Consider the following 16,319-nt stretch of genomic DNA (forward strand, 5'->3'; position numbering starts at 1 on the left):
TCAAAACTGAGTTCCTGAGGCCATTTGAATGCTGTTCAAAAGAGACCTGTTGAGGAACCAGAGAAGCTCATTGTTCTTCCTGCTGCACATTCAAAGAGTTAAACCAAAAGATCCATTTCACTTGCTGGTGCTCAAAAGCCAAAGAAGAGACGGAGGGTACACAGTGCATTTTCACAGAAGTTAGAATGTACGTGAGTGCCCAATGAGTTGTGAAAGACGTACCAGAGTTGAAGCGACCCATTAACACATGCTTCTAGGAGCCAGTGAAACACCAAAGCTTACTGATGGGAGAAAACTGGACCTTTCCTTGAGGACAGAGGTCTGCTTCCTTTGCCCACCAGCTCCAGAGTGCTGCGGCAGACTTCCCAGCAAGGAACTGACACCACACTGCTTTGTATGAGAAAACTCACTTTTCTTTCATGAGACCTTCCTGCTGAGAAGAGAAGATGGGCACCATGAGTGTTTTTCAGGCAGCTTTCGACCCACAACTCTCTCACCTTCTCAAGGGGAAAATAAGCTTTTGTGAGTGCTCCCCAATTTCAAACTTGAGCCCACAGAGCGTTACCCGTGGTAGTTGTTTCTGACTACTTAAGGGAAGCACACGGGACCCAGTGGGCCCTTCCATGGAGACACTTTTGGCCATAGGGACCTCCACATGGGATGAACTGGATAAGTGTCTTAGTGCTCTACATAGGCCTTGGGGACCATGGCTCTTCCACCTGCTTAACATTGCTAAGTGTGAAAACTGTACTGTTTTTCAGGCTGGACCCAAAGCCTAAATTTCCCTTGTGTGAGGGTGCTGTCCAGAGTGAGTTACTGGACTGAATCATCAGCACAGTGTGTTTTGGCAGTGTAGCTCTGGTTCAGTCAGTGGGCCAATCTACTTGGAACGAGAGTCTGCATAGCACTGCTTTCCTGAGGCTCTCAGAAGCTGTGACACAGGAGCAACACAATGCAAAATGGAGTACGTTACCTTTCTGTCTGAATGTGAAAAGTGGTTCCCAAGGGCCTATTTTCCCTAAGGTTGCTCAGAGGCCACGGACTGTTCTTTTGGCACAGAGTGCTTATCCTGGGAAATTGGTGCACGAGCAACCCTCCTATGTGTACTGAAAGGCATCTCTGAGTTTAGGCACTCCATTTCTGTCTAAGGCTTCATGGAAGTCACTGCACACCCAACTGTGCTGATGGGAAACCCGGGACCTTAACTTGAGGTTAGAGGTCACCATTTATTTGGCCAAGAGCTAAAGCTGGAGTGTAGTGGGATTAGCTCCAAAAAAGGAATTGCCAGCACCTTGTTTCCTTCGGGAAAAAAGCAGCCTTGGCCCACAGCGACATTCCTGCAGTGAAGAGAACTTGGGCCGCATCAGTGCTGTTCAGGCAGCTTTGAAGCCAAAACAAGATGCTACCATAAGGGGAGAATGCATACTTTCCCATCAGTGTCCCACTTTCATACTTGGTCATACAGCATGTTTATCCGCAGTTTTGCCTAGCTATCTCATACATGGGACACTGTGCTCTACAAGGAAGAAATTTTTTCACCTGGGGATTGCTGCATGCGCTGAACTGCATCACGCACGCCTCACCCAGGTTAGCCCTTGGTGACTCTAGATGGTCCCATTTGTCCAGCATTGTAACTGGGAAAGCTGTACCTGTTTTTCAGCCTGGACCTAAAAATCTAGCTTCCAACAGTGGTAGAGAGATGTCCATGGGGAACCCCCAGGTTGCATTTGGGAGGCACAGTTGTTTTTCTAAGTGGAGCTCAGAATTCCTCACTGGGGCAGACCAGCATGGAATGTAAGGCTGGTTAGAACTGCATTCCTGAGGACATTTGAATGCTGTACAAAAGCGAGGTGTTGAGTGACCAGATCAGCTCATTGCCCCACCCGCTGCACATTCAAAAAGTTAAACCAAATGATCCCTTTCACTTGCTGGTGCTCAAAAGCCATAGAAGAGATGAAAGGTACACAGTGCCCTTTGACAGATTTTAGGATGTACGTGAATGCCCACTGAGTCGTGAAAGATGTACCGGAGTTGAAGAACTCCATTAATGAATGCTTCTTGGGGCCTGTGGCACACCGAAGCTTACTGATGGGAAAAAACTGGACCTTTACTTGCGACCAGAGGTCACCTTTCTTTTGCCCACAAGCTCCAGAGTGCTGCTGGAGGAGCTCCCAGCAAGGGACTGAGACCAACCTGTTTCGTTTGACTAAACTCACTTTTCTTTCCTGAGGCCTACTGGCAGCAAAGAGAAGACAGGCACCATGAGTGTTTTTCATGCAGCTCTCGAGCCACTACTGTCTCACCTTCCCAAGGGGAAAATAAGCTTTTTCTAGTGTCCCCAATTTCAAACTTGAGCCCACAGATAGTTAACCATAGTAGTTTATGACTACTTCAAAGAAACACACGGAAACCAATGGACCCTTCCATGGAGACACTTTTGGCAGAGTGACCTTCCCATGGGATGAACTGGATAAGTGTCTCAGTGCTCTAGGTACGCCTCGGGGACCATGGCTCCTCCACATGCCTAGCAGTGTTAAGTGTGAAAAATGTACTGTTCTTCAGACTGGACCCAAAGCCTATCTTTCACTTCTGTGAGAGTGCTGCCCCCAGGGAATTCCTGGACCTAATGGTCAGCACAGTGTGTTTTTGCAGTGCAGCTCTGTTTCAGTCAGTTGGCCCATCCCCTTGGAACGAGAGTCTCCCTAGCTCTGCTTTCCTGAGGCTTTTTGCTGGCTGTGACACTCTAGCAAAGCAATGCAGAATGGAGTACATTGCCCTTCTGTGTGAATGTGAAGAGTGGTTCCCAGGAGTCTGTTTCCCCAGAGGTTGTTCAGATGCCACGGGCTGGTCTTTGGGCCCAGAGTGTTCATCCCCGGAAACTGGTGCACGAGCAACTGTTCTATGTGTCCTGAAGGCATCGCTGAGTTAAGGCACTCCATTTCTGTTAAGGCTTCATGGAAGTCACTGCACACCCAACTGTGCTGATGTGAAACCCGGGACCTTAACTTGAGGGTAGAGGTCATCATTCATTTGGCTGGGAGCTAAAGCTGGAGTGTAGTGGGAATAGCTCCAAAAAAGGAATTGCCAGCACCTTGTTTCCTTCTGGAAAATGCAGCCTTGGCCCACAGCGACATTCCTGCAGTGAAGAGAACTTGGGCCGCATCAGTGCTGTTCAGGCAGCTTTGAAGCCAAAACAAGATGCTACCATAAGGGGAGAATGTGCCCTTTCCCATCATTGTCCCACTTTCAAGCTTTATGATACAGCTTGTTTATATGCAGTTTTTGCCTAGGTATCTAGTACACTGAGCCCTTCTGGGAAGAAATTTTTACACGTGAGGAGTGCTGCACATGCTAAACTGCATTACGCACGCCGTGCCCTGGTTAGGCCTTGGTGACTCTTGATGGTCTCAGAAGCCCAGCATTGTCACTGGGAAAGCTGTACCTGTTTTTCAGCCTGGACCTAAAAATCTAGCTTCCAACTGTGGTAGAGAGATGTCTGTGGGGAACCCCCTGGTTGCATTTGTGAGGCACAGTGGTTTTTCTTAGTGGACCTCCGAATTCGTCACTGGGGCAGAACAGCATGGAAGGTAAGGCTGGTTAGAACTGTGTTCTTGAGGCCATTTGAATGCTGTACAAGAGCGAGCTGTGGAGCGACCACAGCATCTCATTGCCCTTCCCACTGCACATTCAAAGAGTTAAACCAAACGATCCCTTTCACTTGCTGGTGCTCAAAAGCCACAAAAGAGATGCAGCATACATAGTACCCTTTCACAGATGTTAGAAAGTACGTGAGTGTCCAATGAGTCATGAAAGTGGCACCAGAGATGAAGCACTACATTAACGAATGCTTGTTGGGGCCTGCGGCCCACCAAAGCTTACTGATGGAAAAAAACTGGACCTTTACTTGTGACCAGAGGTCACCTTTCTTTTGCCCACGAGCTCCCGAGTGCTGCGGGAGCAGCTCACAGCAAGGAATAGAGACCACGTATCTTTGTACGAGTAAAATCACTCTTCTTTCCCAAGGCCTTCCTGCAGCGAAGAGAAAATGCCATCATGAGTGTTTTTCAGGCAGCTTTCGAACCACAGCTGTCTCGCCTTCCCCTGGGGAAAATAAGCTTTTGCCAGCATCCCCGAATTTCAAGCTGGAGCCCACAGATAAGTACCCGTGGTATTTTTTGAATACTTCAAGGAAACACACGTGACCCACTGGGCCCTTCCATGGAGACACTTTTAGATGCAGGCACCTCCGCATGGGATGAACTGGATAAGTGTCTCAGGGGCCTAGATAGGCCTCAAGGACCATGGCTCTTCCAACTGCCTAGCAGTGTTAACTGTGAAAATTCTTCAGGCTGGACCCAAAGCCGAGCTTTTGCTTGCGTGAGACTGCTGTTCCGAGTGAATTTCCAGACAGAATCGTCAGCACAGTGTGTTTTTGCAGTGCAGCTCTAGTTCAGTCAGTGGGCCCATCCACTTGGAACGAAAGTCTGCCTAGTGCTATTTTCCTGAGGCTCGTTCACGCCTGTGACACTGTAGCAAGCATTGCAGAATGGAGTACGTTGCTCTTCCGTCTGAATGTGAAGAGTGCTTCCCAGCGGGGTCTTCCCTAGTGGCGCAGTGGTTGAGAGTCCGCCTGCCGATGCAGGGGACACGGGTTCGTGCCCCGGTCTGGGAAGATCCCACATGCCACGGAGCGGCTGGGCCCGTGAGCCATGGCCGCTGAGCCTGCGCGTCCGGAGCCTGTGCTCCGCAAGGGGAGAGGCCAGAAGAGTGAGAGGCCCGCGTACAGCAAAAAAAAAAAAAAAAAAATCTAAAGGTTTGGGCTTCCCTGGTGGCAGAGTGGTCGAGAGTCCGCCTGCCAATGCAGGGAACATGGGTTCGTGTCCCGGTCCGGGAGGATCCCACATGCCGCGGAGCGGCTGTACCCGTGAGCCATGGCCGCTGAGCCTGCGCGTCCGGAGCCTGTTGCTCCGCAACGGGAGAGGCCACAACGGTGAGAGGCCCGCGTACCGCAAAAAACAAAAACAAAAAAAAAAGAGTGCTTTCCAGGGGACTATTTCACCTAAGGTTGCTCAGAAGGCATAGGCCGGTCTTCCAGCACAGAATGCTCGTCCCGGGAAATTGGTGCATGCTCGACCATTCTATGTGCCCCGAAAGGCATCATAGAGTTAAGGCACTCCATTTCTGTCTAAGCCTTCATGGAATCCACTGCACAACCAACCTTGCTAATGGGAAACCCAGGACCTTAACTTCAGGCTAGAGAGCACCTTTCATTTGGCCTTGGATAAAGCTGGAGTGCAGTGGGATAAGCTCCTAGAAAGGAATTGCTAGCACCTTGCTGCCTTCGAGAAAACGCAGCCTTGGCCCAAGTGACATTGCTGCACTGAGGAGAATATGGGGCACATCAGTGCTCTTCAGGCTGCTTTGAAGCCAAAATCAAGACACATCCAAAAGGTGAAAATGCTTACTTTCCCATCAGTGTCCGACTTTCAAGCTTGATGATACAGCATGTTTATCTGCAGATTCTGCCTAGCTATCTAGTACATGGGACACACTGTGCCCTTCCGGGAAGAAAGTTTTGCACGTGAGGAGTGCTGCATGTGCTGAACTGCATTATGCACACCATGCCCTGGTTAGGCCTTGGTGACTCTCAATGGTCCCAAGTGCCCAGCATTGTCACTGGGAAAGCTGTACCTGTTCTTCAGCCTGGACCTGAAAATCTTGCTTCCAACTGCAGTAGAGAGACGTCTATGGGGAGCCCCTAGGTTGCATTTGGGAGGCACAATGGTGTGTCTCAGTGCAACTCAGAATTCCTCCCTGGGGCAGACCAGCATGCAATGTAAGGATGGTTAGAACTGCATTCCTGAGGCCATTTGAATGCTGTACAAAAGAGAGTTGTAGAGCAACCAGAGCAGCTCATTGCTATTCCCGCTGCACATTCAGAGTTAAACCAAACGATCCATTTGACTTGCTGATGCTCAAAAGCCACAGAAGAGATGGAGGGTACTCAGTGACATTTCACAGATGTTAGAATGTACATGAGTGCCCAATGAGTAGTGAAAGACGTACCAGAGTGGAAGCAGTCCATTAATGCATGCTTCTTGGGGCCTGTGGAACACCAATGGTTACTGATGGGAGAAATGTGGACCATTCCTTGAGGCCAGAGGTCACCTTTCCTTTGCACGCAAGCTACAGAGTGGTGCGGGAGGGGCTCCCAGCAAGGAATGGAGACCACCCAGCTTCATACTAGTAAACTCACTTTTCTTTGCCGAGGCCGTCCTGCAGGGAAGTGTAGATGGGCACCATGAGTGTTTTTCATGCAGCTCTCGAGCTCCAACTGTCTCGCCTTCCCCGGGGAAAAAAGATTTTGCCAGTGTCATCCAAATTCAAGCTTGAGCCCACAGATAGTTAACTGTGATAGTTTACGACTACTTCAAAGAAACACAAGGGAACCAATGGGCACTTCCATGCAAACACATTTTGCCGCAGGGACCTTTGCATGGGATGAACTGGATAAGTGTCTCAGTGCCCTAGTTAGGCCTTGGTGACTATGGATCTTTCACATGCCTAGCATTAAGTGTGAAAACTGTACTGTTCAGGCTAGACCCAAAGGCTTGCTCTCACTTTTGTGAGAGTGCTGTCCCGAGTGACTTCCCGGACTGAATCCTCAGCACAGTGTGTTTTTGCTGTGCAGTTCTTTTTTAGTCACTGTGGCATATGGACTTGGAATGAGACTCTGCCTAGCATTGCTTTCCAGAGGCTCTTTGACAGCTGTCACACTCTATCTAGGCAACCCAGAAAGGAGTACATTGACCTACCATCTAAGTGTAAAAGAGTGGTTCCCAGGGGCCTATTTCACCAAAGGTTCTCAGAATCCAAAGGCTGGTCTTCCGGCACAGGGCACTCATGCCGGGAAATTGGTGCATGCGCGACAGTCCTATGTGTCCTGAAAGGCACAAACTAGTTAAGGCACTCCGTTTCTCCCTAAGGCTTCAGGGAACCCACTTCACACCAGAATCTGCTGATGGGAAACACAGGACTTTATCTTGAGCCTAGAGGTCACCCTTTATTTGGCCGGGAGCTAAAGCCGGAGTGCAGTGGGATGAGCTTCTAAAAGGGAATTGCCAGCACCTTCTTGCCTTCGAGCAAATGCAGCCTTGGCCCACAGCAAGTTTCCTGCAGTGAAGACAAGATGGGGCGCATCAGTGCTTTCCAGGGAGCTTTGAAGCAAAAACAAGTGGCTTCCAAAAGGGTAGAATGTATACTTTCTCATCAGTGTCCCACTTACAAGGTTGACGACACAGCATGTTTATCTACCTATCTAGTACATGGGAAACACTGTCCCATTCCGATAAGAACGTTTTTCATATGCAGAGCGCTGCACGTGCTGAACTGCATTATGCACACTGTGCCCTAGTTAGGTCTCAGTGACTGGATGGTTCCAGAATCCCAGCATTGTCACTGGGAAAGCTGTACCTGTTTTTCAGGCGGGACCTAAAAATCTAGATTCCGAGTGCGGTAGAGAAAGGTCCATGGGGAACCCCCAGATTGCATTTGATAGGCACAGTATTGTTTCTCAGTGGTGCTTAGAATTCCTCATGGGAGCAGAGCAGCATGGAATGTAAGGTTAGTTTGAACTGTGTTCCTGAGAGTGTTTGAATGCTGTACAAAAGTGAGTCATCGAGTGACCAGAGCAGCTCTTAGCCTTTCTCGCTGTACATTCAAAGAGTTAAAGCAAACGATCCCTTTCACTTGCTGGTGCTCAAAAGTCACAGAGGAGACAGAGGGTACACAGTGCCCTTTCACAGATGTTAGAATGTACGTGAGTGCCCAATGAGTCATGAAAGACATACGAGAGTTGAAGCAACCCATTAACTCATGTTTCTAGGGGACTGTGACAGAGCAAAGCTTACTGATGCGGGAAAACTGATCCTTTCCTTGAGGACAGAGGTCTCCTTTTTTTTGCCAGTGAGCTCCAGAGTGCTGCAGGCAGACCTCCCAGCAAGGAACTGACACCATCATGCTTTGTACTAGTAAACTCACTTTTCTTTCCCGAGGCCTTCCTGCCGGGAAGAGAAGATGGGTAACTTGAGTTTTTTCAGGCAGCTTTCGAGCTGCAACTGCCTCGCCTCCCACGGGTAAAATAAGGTTTTGCCACCCTTCCCCAATTTCAATCTTGAGTCCACAGATAGTTAACTGTGGTCGTTTCTGATTACTTCAAGGAAACACACTGGACCCACTGGGCCCTTCCATGGAGACACTTTTGGCCACAGGGATCTCCGCATGGGATGAACTGGAAAAGTGTCTCAGGGCCCTAGTTAGGCCTTGGTGACCATGGCTCTTCCACCTGCCTAGCAGTGTTAAGTGTGAAAACTGTACTGTTCTTCAGGCTACACAGAAAGCCAAGCTTTTGCTTGTGTGAGAGTGCTGTCTCGAGTGAGTTTCCACACTGAATCATCAGCACAGTGTGTTTTTGCTGTGCGGCTCTGATTCAGTCAGTGAGCCCATACACTTGGAACGACAGTCTGCCTAGCGCTGTTTGCCCGAGGGTCTTTGACGGCTGACACTCTAGCAAGGCAACGCACAATGGAGTACATTGCCCTTCCGTCTGAATGTGAAGAGTGCTTCCCAGAGGCCTATTTCACCTGAGGTTGCTCAGAAGCCACGGGCCGGTCTTCCACCACAGAGTGCTCGTCCTGGGAAATTGGTGCAAGCTCGACCTTTCTATGTACCCTGAAAGGCTTCATAGATTTAAAGCACTCCATTTCTATCTAAGGCTTCATGGAATCCACTACACAACCAACCCTGCTGATGGGAAACACAGGATCTTAACTTGAGGCTGCAAGGCACCTTTAATTTTGTGGTGGTTAAAACTGGAATGCAGGGGGATGAGCTTCTAGAAAGGAATTTCCAGCAGTTTGTTGCCTTCGAGAAAATGCAGCCTTGGCCCACAGCGATAATCCTGTAGTGAAGAGAAGATGGGGTGCAGCAGACTGTTCAGGCTGCTTCAAAGCCAATTCCAAGACACTTCCTAATGGAGAAAATGCATACTTTGCAATCAGTGTCTGACTTTCAAGCTTGATGATACAGCATGTTTATCTGCACATCCTGCCTTGCTATCTAGTAGATGGGACACACTGCTCCCTTTCGGGAGGAAAATTTTGCACTTTGGGGGTACTGCTTGTGCTGAACTACATTGCGCATGCTGTGTGCTGGTTAGGCCTTGGTGGCTCAGGATGCTCCCAGGATGGTCCTGGGAAAGCTGTACCTGTTTTTCTGACTGGACCTAAAAATGTAGCTTCCGACTGTGGTAGAGAGACGTCCGTGTGGAGCCCCCAGGTCGCATTTGTGAGGCACAGTATTGCTTCTCAATGGTGCAGAATTTCTCACCGGAACATAACGGCATGGAATGTAAGGCTGGATAGAACTGCATTCCTGAGGCCGTTTGAATGCTATACAAAAGCGAGGTGTCGAGCGACCACAGCAGCTCATTGCCCTTCCCGCTGCACATTCAAAGAGTTAAACCAAACGATCCCTTTCTCCTGCTGGTGCTCAAAAGCCACAGAAGAGACAGATGGGACACAGTGCCCTTTCACAGAAGTAAGAACGTACATGAGTGCCCAACGAGTCGTGAAAAACGTACCAGAGTTGAAGCACTCCATTAACGGATGATTCTTGGGGCCTGTGGCACACAAAATCTTACTGATGGGAAAATAACTGGAACTTTAAGTAAGAACAGAGGTCACATTTGTTTTGCCCGCGAGCTACAGAGTGCTGTGGGAGGAGCTCCCTGCAAGGAACTGAGACCACCCTGCTTCATATTATTAAATTCACTTTCCTTTCCCTAAGGCTTCTGGCAGCAAAGGGAAGATGGGGACCATGAGCATTTTTCATGCAGCTCTTGAGCCGCAACTGTCTCTCCTTCCCAAGGGGAAAATAAGTTTTTGCCAGTGTCCCCCAATTTCAATCTGAAGCCCACAGATAGGTAACCATGGTAGTTTACTTCAAAGAAACACACGGGACCCAATGGGCCTTTCCATGGAGACATTTTCGGCTGCCGGGACCTTCACATGGGATGAACTGGATAAGTGTCTCATGCTCTAGGTAGGCCTCGAGGACCATGGGCCTTCCACATACCTAGCAGTGTTAAGTGTGAAAACTGTACTTTTCTTCAGGCTGCCCCCAAGCCTAGCTTTTTCTCGTGTGAGAGTGCTGTTATGAGTTAGTTCCCGGACTGAATTATCAGCAGTGCATTTTTGCAGTGCAGCTCTGGAACAGTCACTGTGGCTGTTCGACTTGGATGAGAGACTGCCTAGCGCTGCTTTCTCAAGTCTTTTTGACGTCTGTGACACTCTAGCTAGGCCTACCAGAAAAGAATACGTTGCCCTTCCGTCTGAATGTGAAGAGTGGTAGGGGGCCCAGGGGCCTATTACCCCTAAGGTTGCTCAGAAGCCACGGGCCGCTCTTCTGGCACAGAGTGCTCATCCAGGGAAATAGGTGTATGTGCAGCAGCCCTATGTGCCCAGAATGACTTTGCAGTGTTAAGGCACTCCATTTCTGTCAAAGGCTTCATGGAATCCACTGCACAACCAATGCTGTGGATGGGAAACATAGGACCTTAACTTTAGCTTAGAGGTCACCATTCATTTGGCCGGGAGTTAATGCTGGAGTGCAGTGGGATAACTTTCTAGAAAGGAATTGCCAGCACTTAGTTGCCTTTGAGAAAAAGCAGCCTTGGCCAACAGCGACACTCCTGCAGTGAAGAGAAGTTAGGCCGCATCAGTGCTGTTCAGGCAGCTTTAAGCCAAAACCAAGGTGCTTCCAAAAGGGTAGAATGCATATTTTCCCATCACTGTCCCACATTCAAGCTTGATGACACAGCTTATCTGCAGTTTCTGCCTAGTTATCTAGTACGTGGGAAACACTGCCTCCTTATGGTAAGAAAGTTTTTCACGTGGAGAGTGCTGCACTTGCTGAACTGCATTATGCATGCCAAGCCAAGGTTAGGCCTTGGGACTCTGGATGGTCCCATAAGATCAGCACTGTCACTGGGAAAGCTCTCCGTATTTTTCAGGGTGGAACTAAAAATCTAGCTTCCGACTCCCGTAGGGAGACGTCGGTGGGGAGCCCCCAGGTTGCATTTGTGAAGCACAGTGGTGCTTCCCCATCTTCCCTCGACACAGCCGAGAATTCCTCACTGGGACACAGCAGCATAGAATGTAATGCTGGTTAGAACTGTGTTTCTGAGGTCTTTTGAATGCTGTCCAAAAGAGAGCTGTCGAGCAAACAGAACAGCTCTTTGCCATTCCTGCTGCACATTCACAGATTTAAACCAAATGAACCCTTTAACTTCCTGGTGCTCAAAATCCAAAGAAGAGATGGAGGGAACACAGATCCCTTTCACAAATGTTAAAACGTACATGAGTGCCCAATGAGTCGTAAAAAACGTACCAGAGTTGAACACTCCATTAACAGATGATTCTTGGGGCCTGTGGCACACCAAAGCTTACTGGGGAGAAATCTGGGCCCTTACGTGAAGTCACAGGTAATCTTTCTTTTGCCTGTGAGCTCCAGAGTGCTTTTGCGGGAGCTCCGAGCAATGAACTGAGACCAGGATGCTTCATACGAGTAAACTCACTCTTCTTTCCCCAGGGCTTCAGGCAGCATAGAGAAGATGGGCACTATGAGTATTTTTCAGGAGGCTTTTGAGCCGAAACTGTCCCGCCTATCCCGGAGGAAAATAATTTTTTCCCAGCGTTGCCTGGTTTCAAACTTGACCCAACACAAAGTTTCCAGAGGACATTTCTGACTACTTCAAGGAAACACACGGGACACACAGGGCCCTTCCATGGAAACACTTTTGGACACAGGGACCTCTGCATGGGATGAACTGGAAAACTATTTCAGTACCTTAGGTAAGCTTTGCTAACCAAGGCGCTTGTCCATACCTAGCAGTGTTAAGTGTGAAAAATGTCCTGTTCTTCAGACTGGAACCAAAGCCTAGCATTCGCTTCTATGAGAGTGCTGTCCCGAGTGCGTTCCTCGACAGAATCGTCAGCACAGTGTGTTTTTGCACTGCAGCTCTGTTTCAGTCACTGAGACCCATCAACTTCCAAATAGAGTCTGCCTAGCGCTGCTTTCTTGAGGCTCATTGACGGCTGTGAGGCTCTACCTAGGCAACACCGAAAGTAGTACGTTGCCCTTTCTATGAATGGGAAGGATGTTACCCAGGAGTCTATTAGCCCTAGGCTTGGTCAGAAACACCGGGCCGCTCTTCTGGCACAGAATGCTCATCCTGGGAATTTCGTGAATGCCTGACCGACCTATGTGTCCCGAAAGGCATCACAGAGTTAAGGCACTGCATTTCTGTCTAGGGCTTCACGGAACTCACTGCATACCCATCTCTGCTGATGTTAAACAAGGGACCATAACTTGAGGCTAGAGGTCACGTCTCATTTGGCCGGGAGCTGAAGCTGGAGTGCCGTGGGGTGAGTTTATAGAAAGGAATTGCCAGCACTTTGCTGGCTTTGGGAAAATGCAGCCTTGGCCCACAGCGACTTTCCTGCAGTGAAGAAAACTTAGGCCGCATCAGTGCTGTTCAGGCAGCTTTGAAGGCAAAACCAAGTCGCCTCAAAAAGTGTTGAATGCGTACTTTCCCATCAGTGTCGCTCTTTCAAGCTTGATGGTACAGCATGTTTATCTGCAGATTCTGTCCAGCTATCTAGAACATGAGACACACTGTGCCCTTCCAGGAAGAAAGTTTTGCACGTTGGGATTTCTGCATGTGCTGAACTGCATTATGCCAGCCATTCCCAAGATCGGCCTCGGTGAATCGGGATGGTTCCAAAAGTCTAGCATTTGCATGGAGAAGCTCTCCCTATTTTTCATGCTGGAACTAAAAGATTAGCTTCCGACTGCAGAAGGGAGATGTCTGTGGGGAGCACCCATGTAGAATTTGTGAGGGACTGTAGTATTTCCTAGTGGATCCCAGAATTCCTCGTGGGGCACACCATCATGGAATGTAAGGCTGGATAGCACTGCATACCTGAGTCCGTTTGAACGCTGTAAAAAAGATAGCTGTCGAGCGACCAGAGCAGCTCTTTGCCATTCCCGCTGCACTTCCAAATTGTTAAACCAAACGAGCACTTTCACTTACTGTTGCTCAATAGCAACCAAAGAGTTGGAGGAAACACAGTGCCCTGTCAAAGATGTTAGAAGGAACGTGAGTACCCAGTGAGTCGTGAACGACGTACCAGATTTGACGCACTGCATTAACTCAAGATTCTTGAGGAATGAGGCACACCAAAGCTTACTGATGGGGGAAATCTGGACCTTTCATTGAGGCCACAGGTCACACTTCTTTTGCCTGCAAGCTCCAAGTGCTGCTCCAGGACCTCCCAGCAAGGAACAGAAACCAGCATGCCTCATACGAGTAAACTTAGACTTCTTTCCCGAGGACTTCTAGCACCAAGAGAACATGGGCACCAGGAGTGTGTTTCAGGCAGCTTTCCAGTTGCAAGTGTCTCGCCTACCACGAGGGAAAATAAGGTTTTCCCAGGGTCCCCCTGTATCAAACTTGAGCCAACACAAATTTACCCGAGGTCGTTTTGGACTACTTCAAGGAAACGCACAGGACAAACAGGGCTGTTCCATGGAGACACTTTCGGACACAGGGAACTACGCATGGGATGAACTCGATAAGTGTCTCAGTGCCTTAGGTAGGCCTCAATGACCATGGCTCTTACCCATGCCTAGCAGTCTTAAGTGTGAAAAATGGGCAGGTCTTCAGGCTAGACACAGAAAAACCTAGCTTTCGCTTCTGAGAGAGTGCTGTCCCAAGTACTTTCCTGCATGAGTTGTGAGCACAGTGTGTATTTACAGGCAGCTTGTTTCATTCACTGAGGCCAATTGGCTTGAAAATGGAGTCTGCCCAGTGCTGCTTACGTGAGGCTGTTTGACGACCTGGACACTCTACCTGGGCAAGCCAGAAAGGAGTCCGTTGCCATTTCTATGAATGCAAAGAGCCGTTCCCAGTGGCCTATTTCCCCTAAGTTTCCTCAGAAGCCAGCGGCCGCTCTTCTGGCAGTGAGCAGTCATCATGCGAAATTGGTGCATGACCGACTGTCCTATGTGTCCCCAGGGGCATCGCAGAGCTAAGGCACTCCATTTTAGAGTATGGCTTCATGGAACCCACTGCACACCCAACTCTGCTGATGTGAAACACTGGACCTTACGTTGAGTCATGAGGTCACATTTCGTTCGGCCGGAGCTGAATCTGGAGTGCAGTGGGATGGGTTTTAGAACGAAATTGCCAGCCAATGTTTGGCTTTGAGTGAATGCAGCCTTTGCCCTCAGCGACAATCCTGCAGTTAAAGGAAGTTGGGCTGCTAGTGCTCTTCAGGCATCTTTGAAGCCAAAAGCAAGTCACGTCCAAATGGGGAAAATGAGTACTTTCCCATCAGTGTCCCATGTTCAAGCTTGATGATACAGCATGTTTATCTGAAGATTCTGTCTAGCTATCTAGTACAAGGGAACGTCTGCCTCCTTCTGGTAAGAAAGGTTTTCACGTGGGGATTGCTGTACGTGTGGAACGTTTAGGACTTGGTGACTCTTGATGGTCCCAGAAGTCCAGCATTGTAACTGGGAAAGCTGCCTGTGTTTTTCAGGATGGAACTAAAAATTTAGCTTCAGACTGCCACAGGGAAATGTCCCTGGGGGAGCCCAGAGGTTTCATTTGTGAAGCATGGTTGTGTTTCTCAGAAGAACCCAAATTCCTCCCTGGGGCACACCAGCATGGAGTGTAAGGCTGGGTAGATGGGCGGTCCTGAGCCCGTTTGAATGCTGTATGAACGAGAGCTGTCCAGCGAACAGGGAAGTACTTTGCCATTACCTCTTCCTTCTCATAGAGTTAAAACAAATGCACCCAATCACTTCCTGGGTCTCAAATGCAACAGAAGAGTTGGACAGCATACAGTGCCCTTTCACAGATGTTACAACGAATGTGACTGCACAATGAGTCATGAAATACGTAACAGAGTTGAAGCATTCCTTTAACGCATGACTCTTCGCTACTATGGCACACCTAAGCTTAATATGGGAGACATCTGGACTTTTACTTGAGACCAGAGGTCACATTTCTTATGCGGGAAATGTCCACAGTTCTCCTGGAGGAGGTCCCAGCAAGGAACTGACACCAGCATGCCTCATACAAGTAAATTCACAATTTTTTTTGTGAGGTCTTCCAGCAGCAAGGAGAAGTTGGGCACCATGAGTGTCTTCCAGACAGCTTTATACCCGCAACTGTCTTGCCTACTCCAGAGGAAAATAAGGTTTTGCCAGCTTTGCCCATATTCAAACTTGAGCTCAAAGAGTTATCGTTGGTAGTTTACTACTACTTCAAGGAAACACTCGGGAGACACTTGGCACTTCCATGGAGACTCTTCTGAACACGGGGACCTCCACATTGGATGAACTTCATAAGTAATTCAGTACCTAAGGTAGGCCTCAGTGACCATGTCTCTTGCCCATGCCTAGCAGTGTTAAGTGTGAAAAATGTATACCAGAGTTAAGGCACGCCATGGTGGACTATGGCCTCATGGAAACCAAGGCACACCCAACTCTCCCGACGTGAAACACTGGAACTTAACCTTGAGGCCTGAGGTCACCTTTCATTTGCCCAGAGCTGAACTTGGGGTGCCGTGGGAGGAGTTTCTAGAAAGGTATTGCCAGCACATTCTTCGCTTTGAGAGAACACGCAGCCTCGGCCCACAACGACAATCCTGCCGTGCAGAGACGTCGGGCCACTAGTGCTGTTCAGGTAGCTTTGAAGACAAGTGAAAGTTGCCTCCAAACGGGGAGAAAGCGTACTGTCCCATCCGTGTCCCACTTTCAAGCTGAATGACAGAGCATGTTCCTCTGAAGATTCTGCCGAGCTGTCTAGTACAAGGGAGAGAGTGACTGCCTCTGTTGAGAAAGGTTTTGCCGTGGGGATTGCTGGACATGCGGAAGAGCGTTCCCCGTGTCGACCAAAGTTTAGGCTTTGGTGATTCTGGATGTTCCCAAGGGCCCAGAATTGTCCCTGGAAAAGCTGTCCTTTTTTTCTTTCTCTGGCTGGAAGTAAACATCTGGAATCTGACTGCCTTACGGAGATGTCCTTGGGGAGCCCCCTGGTTTCATTTGTGATGCACATTGGTGTTTCTCATAAGAGCCCAAATTCCTCCTTGGGGCACACCAGCATGGAATGTAAGACTGTTTAGAACTGCATACCTTGAGGTCGTTGGAAGGCCATATAAACGAGAGCTTTCAAGCGAACAGGGCAGCAC

This window comes from Orcinus orca, chromosome 16 (genome assembly GCF_937001465.1).
Source record: "Orcinus orca chromosome 16, mOrcOrc1.1, whole genome shotgun sequence".
Taxonomy (NCBI): domain Eukaryota; kingdom Metazoa; phylum Chordata; class Mammalia; order Artiodactyla; family Delphinidae; genus Orcinus; species Orcinus orca.